The following is a 14,017-nucleotide window of genomic DNA, read 5'->3' on the forward strand; positions in this document are numbered from 1 at the left end:
GAAGGGGAAAATTGCACAGCTGCTTTGACACATTGCTCTTGCCTTGTACTGGGAAGCACTGGTTGAAAATTAAAGAGCTTGGGCACCTCCCCTATTAAAGCATTTTGGAGGTGGCATAGCCTCACATGTGAGACCTGTGGGAAGGGACACGTGAGTTCTGCACCTCTTGCTGCTGTCAACCTCCTGTGTCACCTCTGCCTCCTCAGCCACATTCTGGTGCAAGGCAGGTGGGAAGGTTGTAGAAACTGCACTGCTTGTCTTCTATGGGACTGGGATGTTTGGGAATATTTAGTGTGTAGCTGGAGAAGACTAAGGGATGAACACAAACGTTTGTATTCCTGTTGTTGGACCAGAAAGTCCTTCCAGTGCGTTGCAAAGGACTTCAACAGCACTGACTGTATTTACATGATGAAGTGAGTTATACAGTTCCTGCTACAGCAACAATGTGTGGTATGAATGAGCAAGTAAAGACTTTTTGCTCCAGTTGTCAGCCCTAACATGACCTAAAAGAGCAACTTACCACTAGCTGACACTCAGAAGAAAAAATAATTGAAGCAGAAGCTGCCTTCTTGTGGTGAACACACCCAGTGAGCTTCAATAGGAAGATGCACACATTTACAATTTTGTGAAATAGAATAGAAAATTCCTGGTTAGAAAGTCTCATGTGTACAAATATTGGTTATTAAACTGTTTAATGAACTGGCTTACGAGTCACATAATTACAGACACACAAGTTGTTCAGTACTGTCTAACAGTGCCTTACTGCCACATTCTGTAGTGAACACATTAAGCAAGCACTACAAATCTCTATAGGCAGGGAACATGCATCTTAACTTATCCTTTCCATGATTCCAGCCCTAGATTTGAGGATCAAAACCCTATTTTTTTCCCACAGATTGCATCCTTCCACCGACTTAATTCAAGTGCATTCTGTAAAATGTTTTCAAAAATCAAAACCTTGTGTATGTTTTTGAAAACACAAACATTTCTAATTATTTTAGGATGTTTATTTTTCATCTATTCATTCTATAAAGACTGTTTACATTGTCCTTTTTTCTGCTGCTTAGAGAGCAGTCAATTAAAAGACGTTTCTCTGAAACTTTTTCTGCTACTAAAGAAGAACAAGGAGAACAACTAATGGAGGAGATTTCTTCATCTCACTCTGGCATAGAGAGAAAGATGAAGACTGGCAATATGGAAGCCAGATGAGAAATTATCAGTCAGTCAGCCTGCAAACACATGTTTTCCCTTGATGGTATATATACTCTTTGTTTTAATATGCAACACAACAGCTCTTTCCTTTGCTGAGAGTGGCAGGTGTGCATGGGCAGAAATTGGGCAGGTCTATGGCCTGGCAGCTGATCTACTTCTGTATTATGGAATGCTGATCTAGCCCATATGAATGAACTGGTGTTGTAACTGTGATCTTCAAAGCATAGAAGGAAGGCAAAAGTTGGCAGGGAGAGATAAAATCTACTGATGTGCCATCACTTCTGCAGTGGCCATCAGTTTATGATGGCATCTCATTCATCCCTGTCGTTCTTCTGCCTCTTCAGCTGTGCCAAGGCCAATTTTTTTATGCCTATATATTGAACAGGGCAGTGAAGTAACCCTTACTAAAATTATCTGGAGAGAAGTGTAACATTTAACTTGGATCACTTTTCTGATTTGGTTCATCACTACACTGCAAAAGAGCACTGTGGGGCTGCTCACAATGGGCAAGAATAGATGGGCTGGCACTGGTGATGGAAAAAATGCTCAGAGTTATTATCTTTCCTCAACTGATGCACATAGAAGCAGCAGGTGTTTGGCATGCTGAGCCTCTCATCAAGTATAAAAAAGAAGCAGTAAACTTGTCGGAAAGCACAGACTGAGAGCAAATGTCATGAGAATTTTCATGTGTTAACCATATGGGGAGTTGGGCAGAGAAGGAAGACAGAGACCTCCAGAGCAGAAGGCTGGGAAGATGTGGCAGGACCATATGCATGTCTGGGCAAGTGGCCCTGTCCATGTATGCATTTTTGGATCAGCAATGAGCTTCTGAAGTCTGTCTCCCAGTCACCCCTACTTGTTGTGCTTTGGTTCACATTGTGACGTTACTGTGAGCTGGATGAAAATAAAGCACAGAATGTTCTCCAGCTCTTCATGGCATTTTTGCTGTGGCACCAGGCTATATTTGGTTTGAAGCAAGCTTCACTGAAATGAGTATTGACTAATGTTGAGTCCTCTTTAGCAAGAGTTTTCCATGCAAATCTAATATTATTAGCTCATGGTGTGGTGATAGAGACAGACTGACAAATGAAAAGGCTGTCCATGGTAGAGTGGTGCTCGGTAGAGATGGAGTGTAGGGAGGACAGTGATGTGCTGCACAACCAGCACTTCTGTTAACCCAATAATTTTTTAATATTTAGTAGAAATTGTTAATAAGTGACTAAATTAAGGGTCAAGTACATTTCCTTTGAAATATGTTCATGTATGCTGTACTATGCTTCATTTTGAGCCAGCTTTCATTATCACCCTCTACAACATTATAGACATTATTTTTTTCTACCCTATCACTCTTCACCATCTAATCCAAGCCATTCCATCAGAAATACAGTGAATTCTTTGTGATTGTCATCAGCCCTACTCTGAAGAAAATGACTGAAATGTTTTTTCTTCTGACTATTTTTTACCTATTTCTGAGGACCAACAAGTCAAAAACTTTTGCTTGCTGAAAGCATAATTAATGCTTGGTCTAGACAGGATATTTTAAAGTGAGAGCTGGATTCACACAATAGGGAGATTTTACTAACAATCTTCCCATTTTAAAAGAATTGCAGAGACTGTTTACAGTTCTTAACTCCATATCACCTCCACACAATTTATCAAAAGAAAACTAAATAAAGAATGTTACGAATAAGTACCTTCCTTTTCCTTGCCTAGGCAAATCACACCAGAAATTGGTGTTTAGACAGAAGACTTCTGAAAAATTTGTTGAAGAGCAACTTAAAACTTTTCTCATATAAAAACAGCAGAAGGAACAACAGGTACTGTTGCTATTGGTGTATTCACTTTGGTTTTTAACAAATCCTCATGGACAGAGATACTACGGGGGCTCTGTTTGGGTTCATTACATGCTAACACATTTTTCCACTGCTCTTTCATGTGATATTGGAAGAAGAAGGGCTGTATCACAATACATTCCTCCATGATTTCCCACTGAATTCCTCTGTTTCCACCTATTTTCTGGGTCATAGTTTATGCCCAGGTCTCAAGACACTTAGTTAAATTAGACATCAAGGTTGACTCTGTTTGCTCCATAATAACTGGTCTCTTATGTGCCACTGCTGTGAGAATGGAGGCATTTCCAAATACAGGTTTTATACAAAGGTCATGTACAGTGGGAGTGTTCTGCTTTTTGCCATGGGTACAGTTTGAGATGAGCTTATGCCTGACACCTCTAGGTGTCAGCCTCAGCATTTAGTCCAGCTTGGTGACTTGGAAGTTTCATCACTTGTGTGTTTCATCACTCAGAAATTTTCTCCAGGTCTCCTTGGCAAAACAACATTTCAAAATGATGTATTTATGTGAAAACTATTGTAAAAACTACTGAGAAAACTACTCTAAAAATTATTGCCAAAACTACTGAAACTTCCCCTGAAAACAAAGAAGGACAGAACTTTTCTTATCTTCTATCATATAGACATTTAGCACCATCTTAACCCTTTGACTCTATTAATGAATGAGTTAATGGAGGCATCACATAGAGACTGCTTCTAAAACAGTGTTTCTCCCACCTTCCCTGGAATGCTAGGACTGTTTTTTATGCACTCAGTTATCCATACCCAGAGTCTTTCAGATTTCTGGTTTCAGTTTCTTCAGTTATTGTAAATATCTTCCTTTCTGGAGAATGATTCTGTCTGTGATTGTCAGGATTTTATTTTTATTTTCTTCCAGAGCAAGCAAAAACTAACACCTCCAAAGGTTTTTTCTGAAATTAAGAGAAGGCCTGGCAAGGCTCAGAAAAATTAAACAGAAGCCTTTAAAAGAAGACAGCAAGCATTCCAAACCAGAAGAGCTGGTTTGAATTACTGGGGTCATTTGTCCTAGTCTGACCAAGTGAACAGAGGCATATTGCAGCCAGGGGAATGTGCTCAGCTAAATCTGCAGGTCAGTAGCTCCATGCAGATGGATTCACATGAAAATAAAAAGCAGACTGTGCTTTGGCTGACAGGAAGAGAAAGGTTAAGACTGACTGTGAAAAAAAAGTAGTTGAACAAAGTGCAGAAGAAAAATAAGATGGGGGAGATGAAGACTCAAAGGAAAATCTTGGTGACTCACCACAGAGAAGATGGCCTGAAATCCTGCAACCATGTCCCAAGACAGTGACAGACACAAACCTACAAGTAGGTGAGGAAATAGAGACTCATTGCATGAATCCTCTAGGAAAAGCAGGCAAAACTGCTGGAAGATTTATAGAGGGTACTCTGCAAAAGGACCTAGGTGGGGTGGATCACCCTCTGGAAGGTCATCTCATAGAGGGAGCAAAAACTCCCTAGGAAGTCCTACAGAGGCACAATGCCTCTGTATGTATGGTGTAGGATGTAGATACAAATCATCCAGGAGGCAGAGTGGAGAACAGGTCCTGCATTCACACAGGGTCAGAAGTGAGTTCAGGTCTGCCCACAGGAAGTTGTTCTGGGGAGCCAGAACTCAGAAACCCAAGGCAAATCCGTACTGGGCTTAAGATGGTAAATGACAAGATAATATCAATTACTTGTAGCTCGCCTGAGGCTGTGGAGAAGGCAAGTTCATCCTCAACCTTGCAGCAAGAGTGGAAAAAGAAGGGAACAGTTTTCTCGACACAGGAAGTTGCATCTTTCTCCTGTGAGTCAATTTGCTTACCCCCAAAACGTGATGATGACCCCAAATCTCACCATGCTCAATATCCCTCCCAACATGTGCCTCAGGGAGCAGATCACACTGACAGACATTGGGATCTTCCTGATGGTGATTATCCTAGCAATAAACCCAGTGGAACAGAAGAAAAATCTCTGTTAGGAAATACAGCAGACCACCACCAAGAAAACAATATACATTCAAGCAATTTCAGGTCAACAAGATGTCTCCTGCAGCAGAAGCAGAAGTGATTCTAGTGCTGGAGCTGTTGGTCTGAAAGGGAGCAAGGCTCCCTCTTCTTTTCAGCAGTCCCTATTTCATTTCACAAGATTGAAAAGGAGAGAGCATGAGCTTGAGTCAAAGAATGGGAAGAGGGCCAGCAATGTTAAAATCTTACATCTGCCATCTTCAAGAGTGGAGTTTCCTAGTTTCAAAATTAAAGAATTCCCTGAAGTGGAGAAACTACAGAAAAAAACCTGTTTGCAGAGACATTGGGTAAGAACTACCCAAGTTTTGATTTGTGTTTATTTTTCATTGGGGAAAAGCTTTTGTCTTGGATTTATGACTCATTCTGCCTGTGCTCCCTAGCTACATGCCCACCTCTGTCGGTATTTCTCAGAAATACTGGAAAAAACAGAGATGAGAGAAGAATACATCTGCAAGCTCCTAGCTTCTCTATCATCGCTAGTCATTCTTCCTAAGTCTGTTGTTGGAGGTTCACCTTCAGGTGCAGACTTTTGATCCCATGAAATGGGTGCAGTGTTGAATGAATCCTTGAAGTCAGGGCTAGATTTCCCTGTAGCTTAGGTATGACTCACCCTTTGACAGTGAAATGTTCACATTTTTTATTTAAGTTCCTCAGAGATACCATATGTGACTTTTTAAAAAATGGGTAAATTACCTCCCAAATTTGCATGTTTTTTCTCCTAAGACGCAGAAAGCTTCAGATCAGTGACAATGTTACAATTTCCTAAGAACATCTTCACTCAGTTTTTCCTTAATGTGGTCCCAGCTTTTTGGTCAATCGTTGTTTCTCAGCTTTGGACCCTTACTTCTTGATCTTACTTCTGGTAATGAAATGGTGTCCTGCTTCAGCAGTCCATTTTATTAAACAGGTTCCTGACATTTCTTAGTTTCCACTGAATGATTTCCCACACCTTGATTCCTCATCCTAGATCCATTTGCTTTCTCTTTATGTAAGATCAGTCAGAATAAGTTTTCCTATCTGCAATAATCACAGGGCAGAAATATTCACTTCTGATGGCTCTCAATTGCTCTGTCACAATCCACTAAGCACACTATACTCTGTGTCAGACTTATGTTAAAAAAGGTTTCCTGAGGCCTCTTTGGAAGTTACATTCGTATTAAAGAGGAACCATCACGTGGCATTCACAGTCCTAAAAAGGAGTTCAGCTACTGACACTAATATACACCAAATCTGTTTCATTTGCTGAATTTGTAGGGTTTGGATTGCAGTACTAAGACCTATGGGAAGGGAATACTTGCATAATTAGGCAAAACACATAAATTATTTTTGATAGCTTAAGCAATAAAGCTTATTGCACTTATGATGAAGTCAGTGGTTTTAAAAACATAGTGAGGGTCCATAAATATTCACATAAAGGTTCTGGGTATTATCATAGATACCTGTCCAGAAGAAACCTGGAGCATTCTTAGCAGAAGATTAGAGACTGATGTACACCACGGAAGAATCCCTTCACTGACTGTGGTGAGAGAAGAAATTGAGGAAGCAACACATTTTTCCAGGTAAATGTGTACACACAAGAAACTGATTTGTGGGTGCAGTGAATAAAATATTTTTTTTTTAGAATCCTTAAAAACAGGTTGCTAAATTCTTACTTGCCAGCTAGCTTCTTTCCAGGGACATCTGTGTTGTTTTTGAACTGAAACTCTTATTTAGCCATCTAGATTAAAAGTAAAGCACCTCACTGAAGTAGGCCAGCTCTCAAAACACTTCTGCAGTTAGGGTCTAAAGTTGAGTAATGCCAAATGCTTCCCATAATTTGCTGAATATCTTTGGATTACAGTGAGAGCAGTAAGAAGTTATGCTAATTTTTTTTAATATAAAATCAGGCTGCTGATATGGTAAAGGATGATCTTCTTACGTTCACATCAGGGTAGCACATATTTCTGAGGTTAACAAAAAGTGTAGAGCACACATCAATGTCAACAGCATTCTTATTTCAGGAATACTAATCTTTTGATCAGAATGAGAATGTGTTTGATACCATATAAATTTAAGTTGAAAGTTCAAGAGAGTTGCTTTTGTAATTTGTATTTATTAAATACTGTAAAAGTTTTAGTTCGGTTTGGTTTTTGTTTACATCTTCAAGGAAGAAAAATAACACAAAATCCCTGCAATCAATAATTTTGGAACTATGGGGTTTGTAATGGAAGTATCTTCACAACACTAACTAATTGTAGGCTAAATAAATGCCTCTAATAAAAATTGAGCTTGCTTACAATCAAATTAAAGAAGAACCCTGAATGTGATGAAATCTGTTAGAAATTAGTAGGTGCCATCTACTATAAACACAGAAAAGATTGTTTTCCTCTTTGCATTTCAAAACTAGTTCTTAACTGGTGCAAAATTAGCATAATTTAGTATCTAGTTTTTAGTATTTAGTTTTTAGGTCTTTTTAGTTTTTGATATATTATGCAAAGTAAAAAATTATTTTTCAGATCTGCTTGTCCATTCTTCTTCTTTTCAAAGATGATGGGAATAGTGCAAAAGGCTATTTTGCATTTATTCGTTTGTATCATTTTCTCCTCTAGTTGCCTTTCAACAAATTGCTCGCACTGTATTAAAAATTAATGATTTCATTAAAGATCCTTCCTGTATCTCTTGTTGACCATGATAGGTGTTCCAGATGTATTTGTGGGATCTGGCAATTCATCAAACTACTAATGAAATTAAGTGCTGCTTTTACTTTTACTGCTGTAAATTTTGACTGTGGAGTGATGTGCTGGTGCAGAATTACTGCAGTGCCAAATTCTGCCAGCACTGTATTCTCTGCCTGCTGACCTTGCTGCCTTACCAGTGCAATTACTTTGGCTTTTTCATAATAACGCATATTTTTAAAAGAGCTTGCATGGATTTATTCATGCCATTAGCCACAGTAGCCTCTAGCATTTCCACACAGATGTTTATCCAAAAATGCCTGCCCAGTATAGTGTGTACATCTTTTCACTCACTTTTTCTAATTTATGAGCTAAAACTAATTGCAAAAGGCAGCTTGTCCTCCCTGGCCGTGTTGGCCCCGTGCTGATTTATGCAATCCGAGAATCTGCTTTGCATTTTTAAATCAGTAACCCTGTTAGGAGCATAAGATGACTGCCCATTGATAACAGTTCACTTGTGCTGCGTGGCAACTTGTGCTCCCTGGAAGCAATGAAAATCCTTTTCAGAGCAGCACAACATGCCCAAACCTGCCCAAACCTATCCATTCCTTTGTTTCCAAGCACTTTGTTTTCAGATCTTTCCAGGCACAAACAATATAAGCAAGATGGTAAAACCAGTTGGGATGCAGTGTCTTGTGTGTGTCTGGTGCCTAAGAGAGCCTGGACAGTGCTCAAGGCATCAGCCTGCGGCTCCAACCCCTGCAGCACTGAGGCTGTTCTGCTGGCACTGGGTGTCAGCCAGAGGATTCTGTGTGATGGTAATTTTCTTGTTCCTCCAACAAGTGCAGCTTGTTTGCCATTTTTAATGCACAATTTCCTTATACTATGGAATCTGCACACTTTCTGGACCAATTGCAGCAGCCAACGTGTTGGTCGTTGGTTTATTTTTTCCTACCTGCATCTCACTGAAAAACTCGTCTAGGAAAAAAGACTTTTGCTTCATGTATGATCTTGCTTCACAGGCAGCCCTGTCTCAATTTTCCTCATGCAGAGGTGTGCCTGGCATGCAAGCAAGAATTTCAGTTTGTGCAAAATGCTTAGCCATTTCTAATGTATGTTCTGTGTTCTGCACCTAGCTCCTATTTGTAATTTATTGCTGGGCTATGAGCTGTTCATCAACAGCTCCAAAGTGTCTCAAGTGCTCCTGGTATCCTTGGTTATTGCATTTCCTCAGGTCAGGACCTGTTTTCAGCCTTGACTTAACACAGTACTGTTCAATCTGCAGTGGAAAATGGTGAACATAGATCTTGCATCTTACCTGTTTTATAGTGCATTGTATTTCAGAGTAACTAATCTGGATATGGAGGCTAGACATAATCACACATGGGCTCTATTTGTTCATTCAGTTTGATTATTTTGAGGAGAATTAATACTTATATTGACTGTTGTTGAGGCTTTCTCCATCCTGCTTTTAACCAGAATATTAGTCAAGTTTATTTAGAATAGAAAACAGCAACAGCAATGACATTAGGTAATTAATTACAAAGAGCAGCAGGACATAGGGAGTTTGTTTTTCTCTTAGTATCTGTGAGAACTTTCACATTTTGCTCCTGAGGTGCTAAATTCTTTTACTGAGAGGGAAATATGAGGTAATGGCTGCCTCAGGGCTGAGGTTATATGCCTGCAGTTCATGTTTCTTTTTGAGTAATAGTGAAGGACAGATGGTGGCTGTACGTCATGAAGGGAGCTGGAAGCTCACTTTTTATTTGTTAGCAGGAAGCTCACAAATTATTTCACGTCAGATTAAAAATTAACTAAGAGGTTAGATCACAGTCAAATAATTAAGCTCTGCTTGAGGATATGGAAAGATTTGTATTCTTCTTTGTATTTGATTCATGTTTCTGAGTGTTTAGTGACTCTCCAGATCAGTCCTGTTTTTAGCCATTGAGTTCAAAGGCAAATCTCTTCTGAACACCCACATTTAACTCTTGGAGCGTGTTTACCTGTGGAAAGTAAATGCTCTATCCCATTTCATTCGGGTCCATGGCTAATCTGACTTGTAGTAATGACTGGGCAGATGAAAGTACAGCCCAGTCCCCAGCTTTGCATGATTGCAGGGCTTCAAAGATGTGCTGGCAGGCAACAAGCTGTGCCTTCCACAGGTCTGCCCTAATTTAGCTATCTGAATACAAAACATGCTTAAAAGCCTCTAAGTTCACAGTCATTATATTGTCAAAAATTTCAATTAGAATTCTTTCCAGCTGCTAAATAGAAGAAATTTTGCAGGTGAACGCATGCATGAGTGTTCCCAGGGAGGAAGTACCTTAATTTTGACAAGTGCTGATAACTGCTTGCCACTCCAGCAGTATCAGCATATGAGGGACATGTCCAGCCCCTCCAAAGATCATGCCCAAAGAAGGTACATTTGAAGACAGTCCTTCATTACAGTTTCATATGCCAATTTCATAGTCTTTGTTTATTTTGTGAGTAGAACATGAATAAACCATCTCGAGACTGTCAGGAGCCAGGAGTTGACTCACACTTTGGAATACAATAGAGATCAAGCTCACTTACTGCAGAAAGAAAAAATTGCCCAGAGCAAGTTCAAAGGAACAGCTAGAGTCATTGGAGAACATGTGAAATCAGAAGCAATGCAAGTAAGCTGTCTTCTGTAGAATAAATATTCAGTTCTTATCAATTAATATCCTTCCATACAAACATCCTGTGGTTTTTCCTGTATCTTTCCATTTTCTACACATGGCAAATAATTGATGCCACTTCTTTAGAATAGTTAGATATACAGTGAAGATTTTAATTTTAATTATATATTGCTTTGGCTTGTGTTTTAAATGTACATCCCTTTCTTTTGCATTAGAAAAAAATTTAGGTTGTGCCTACCACTTTTTAAGGATGTTAAAATATTCCCATGTTCCTCATACTTCCTTGTACTGATTTGCTCAGCTGAGCTGGCTCTTGAAAAATTTCCAACTCCTGCATAGTAAACTTTCCTACTTGTAAATATTAGGACTCATTGTGCCATGTGCAACACAGTTAATGGCCATCATTCTCATTCCTGTGTTGAGTATTGGTTATTATTTTTTTCTTTACACTATCCTGATCTTTGACTTTGAGGTATTTTATCATATCTAGCCCTGTGTCTAACTACCTAACCTGCCTAATTACATCCCCAAATCATTTATTATATTGTTTTTCTCAATTCCTTTAGGGGATTCTATCTTTTTAAAGATTTTATTTCAGGCTTCTTAGTGATAAAATCATCTCTGATTATCTGTGGCCATTATCCCTATAAAAAACAACTAGACATAATATGACTTGAGGGGCAATTTTCTAAAAGAATTACTGATAAACAGAGAAAAAAATGGTAAATCATGTGAAGCCAATGACAGAGATGGGGCAGCTGAAAGACATATTTTTACAAAATAAAAGAATGGGCAATAGTAAAGCTCAGAAATGTCTGGAACAATGTTCTGCTGCAAAAGGATATCTAAACCAAACTGATATATTTGACAGCAAACTGACATTTTGAATTACTTTCATGATCAAAAAGCTTCAGAATAATTAAAACTGGCAACATAGTAGTTTGTTCAAAATTTCTATACTTTGTTTTTCATTTGTACATTTTTGAGATACATATTTTTGGACCATACATATAGTAAATGTTTTTTCTCCTTATCTTGCATATTTGTCTACAAGTCGCATTTGCAACAGGAAATGTTTCAGTGAGGCCATTTCAGCATTTTGATTTTAAATGTTTTGAATGTACTCGCTGCACAATATTTTAAAATTTCAGTTTTCTTTTCACATGGGTTTAGAAAAAAAAAATATAATTTTTTCCAGGGAATAGTTGTGTTTCTTGACTATGCCTAGCTCTAGAGATGGAATTTGATAGCATTGCTTTTTGTTCCCACCTGAAATACATAATGAGTGCAGGTTCAAAAATTTAATTTTCCAAAAAACAAAACCAACATATTTTGGGGTTATTTATCTCTGAAATTCCCAACTTCAGAAGTCTGCTGCTTTTCAAAAATGACTGGATGTGCCAAATTCAGAGGTGGCAGCTCACAGCTAAGAAAGGAATGTGATCAGGATCAAATGGGCAGACACACAAGTTCTGCAAAGTGAGAAAGGGTTGCATTCAACAATTGGTTGACTGCAGAGCAAACTGCACATTTCTAGCTCGACTTCACCAGTATTCTCTTTGCACTCTCCAGCATTAGTGCCCTGAAGGAAAAGGACCCAGTGTTTGCATCAGCATGGGTAAAGGAAAAAGGGAGAAGGCAAAAATAATGCAGATGGATGCATATGGAAATGTCATCTCCCAATTTCATTACTTTCATTTTCAATTCAATTGAAAATTATGTCTTTGCAATCCCCTGCTGTTTGTGAGAAGGATCAAAGTATTCCAGTCTCCTTTTAACCACATGAAGATCTGATTACCTGACATTCATGTCATTAAAATCTACCTTGCATTCTAGCCTTTTCTTAAAGACATTAGTTGACATTTAATGCTGATTATTTACACTATTAGTTTGAATTTTGTGGTTTTCTTCAGCACGGACTTGTGTCTGCTCATTTTGTAACAATTGGTTTGTTTTAAATATAGGAGTTTGCAAAGTAGTTTTTTTGTTGTTTTTTGGGGAGTGGGTTTCTTTGTTGAAATCATTTCAAATGTGATTGTTTTTTTATTGCACACTTTAATACTGTAGACCTTTAAGCAGAACAAAAGGCTCCACGCTTGCTTCTGGATATGTAAGGTGGGCATGCCTAGGTCAGAGCAGGCAATGTCATGGCACACTTCTATTTTTTCACTGACAGATATTAAAAGAGCAGATTGCTGGACTGCAGGAGGAGTTCCAGAGAACTGAGTCCTACTGGTGTGCTGCCTGTAGCAAACTGAGGGACCAGGTTGAGTTGCTGACCAGGCAGAATGTGGAGCTTTGAGATGAGATCAGAGCTTCAGGATATCAGAGACAGAAAGCTGAAAAAGAAACCCAAAGCCATAACTTTCATGGACAGAAAATCAGAGACCCTGGTAGTGGCAGATACTCTCTGCTTAATACAGTTTGAAAAATTCAGTAGTTTTTCTTTGGAGCTGTCATGTGTGAATACTGTCCCTCCTCTCCTGCTTAGCCTGAAGGTAGGAAAGTCAGCTCTACAGTGAGCCATGTTAAAGTACACTCTTTGTGTGGCCCTCTTCCACCTAGCCTTTTTATCCAGGAGGTGTGCAGCTTTGCCAGGTGATACAGCCAGCCTATCATAGACACTTAGGTCAGATATCTCCCTCCACTAACCAGGAAGGAACTCTAGATAACTAATTTACTTTCAGTGACTAAATTAAAGCCTCCTAAAAAGCCTCCTGAAAACAATTCTACTCTTTATATATATAGTGCCATTTACCTGTTCCATAAAACATCTCTTCAACCTGGAAGAAATACAGCTGGACCTTCTATTAAAACTTAGTTCTTATTTTAAACTGTAAATTTTAAGCTGCTGTAAACTTCCTGGAAAGAAACACCATCAGTGGCTTGCATTACAGAAGCATAAGTTGAATTCTTAAATAGGAGTTACACTGAGATAAAACAGGAGGAATAAACAGAGTGGAAAATACAGCTGGCTAATGTAAATGTCTTTGCTAATCTCTGGAAATCAAAATTATTTAATCACAGGTTTACAGAGTGTCTTGTAAATTTTTTATTCAATATTTCACTTGTTTAATGTACTTGTAGGGTTTTACTTGCTCCATTAGTATATAACTGAGTAACTTCTTGTAAGGGAGTTAAAGGAAATTAAAGTTACTCACTTTTTACACAGGAGAGAGCAAGTCTTGGTGAAATTAAATGATTCATACTAGAATTCAAAAGAAACCTGAAATTTGGGTTGAGAGGATAATTTCATTCCCTTGTGTGTATTCAAGGGAGAAAAATACATGCTTTGAGAGATCAGTTTCAGCCTGTGTGTGTCAAGGAAACTAGAAAAAACAATTATCTCCTAGGTGGTCTAGTCTGATGAGATGAACCCTACACTTCTGCAGAATGGCTGAACCTAGAAGAAAATGAAATTGAGCCATTTTCTCTTAGGCATTTCTCTTATTTTCAAATCTAATTTCTAGCAAGGTATCTTCAAAACATGTTAGAACCACCAACAAACCTGTCCTTTGCTTTATTGGAGTGGAGTTTTGTGTCTCTTTTTTTATTTGATGTAATGGACTCGTGAATGAAATTTTTCACCTAACACTTACATTTCACTTAAAATG

General features: G+C 38.6%; 1 pseudogene; it reads left to right on the forward strand.

The window, feature by feature from the left end:
- Positions 1-14,017, forward strand: part of LOC141728641 (uncharacterized) — a 42,530-nt pseudogene that overhangs the window by 15,481 nt on the left and 13,032 nt on the right.

The sequence above is a fragment of the Zonotrichia albicollis genome, chromosome 3 (assembly GCF_047830755.1).
Source record: "Zonotrichia albicollis isolate bZonAlb1 chromosome 3, bZonAlb1.hap1, whole genome shotgun sequence".
Taxonomy (NCBI): Eukaryota; Metazoa; Chordata; class Aves; order Passeriformes; family Passerellidae; genus Zonotrichia; species Zonotrichia albicollis.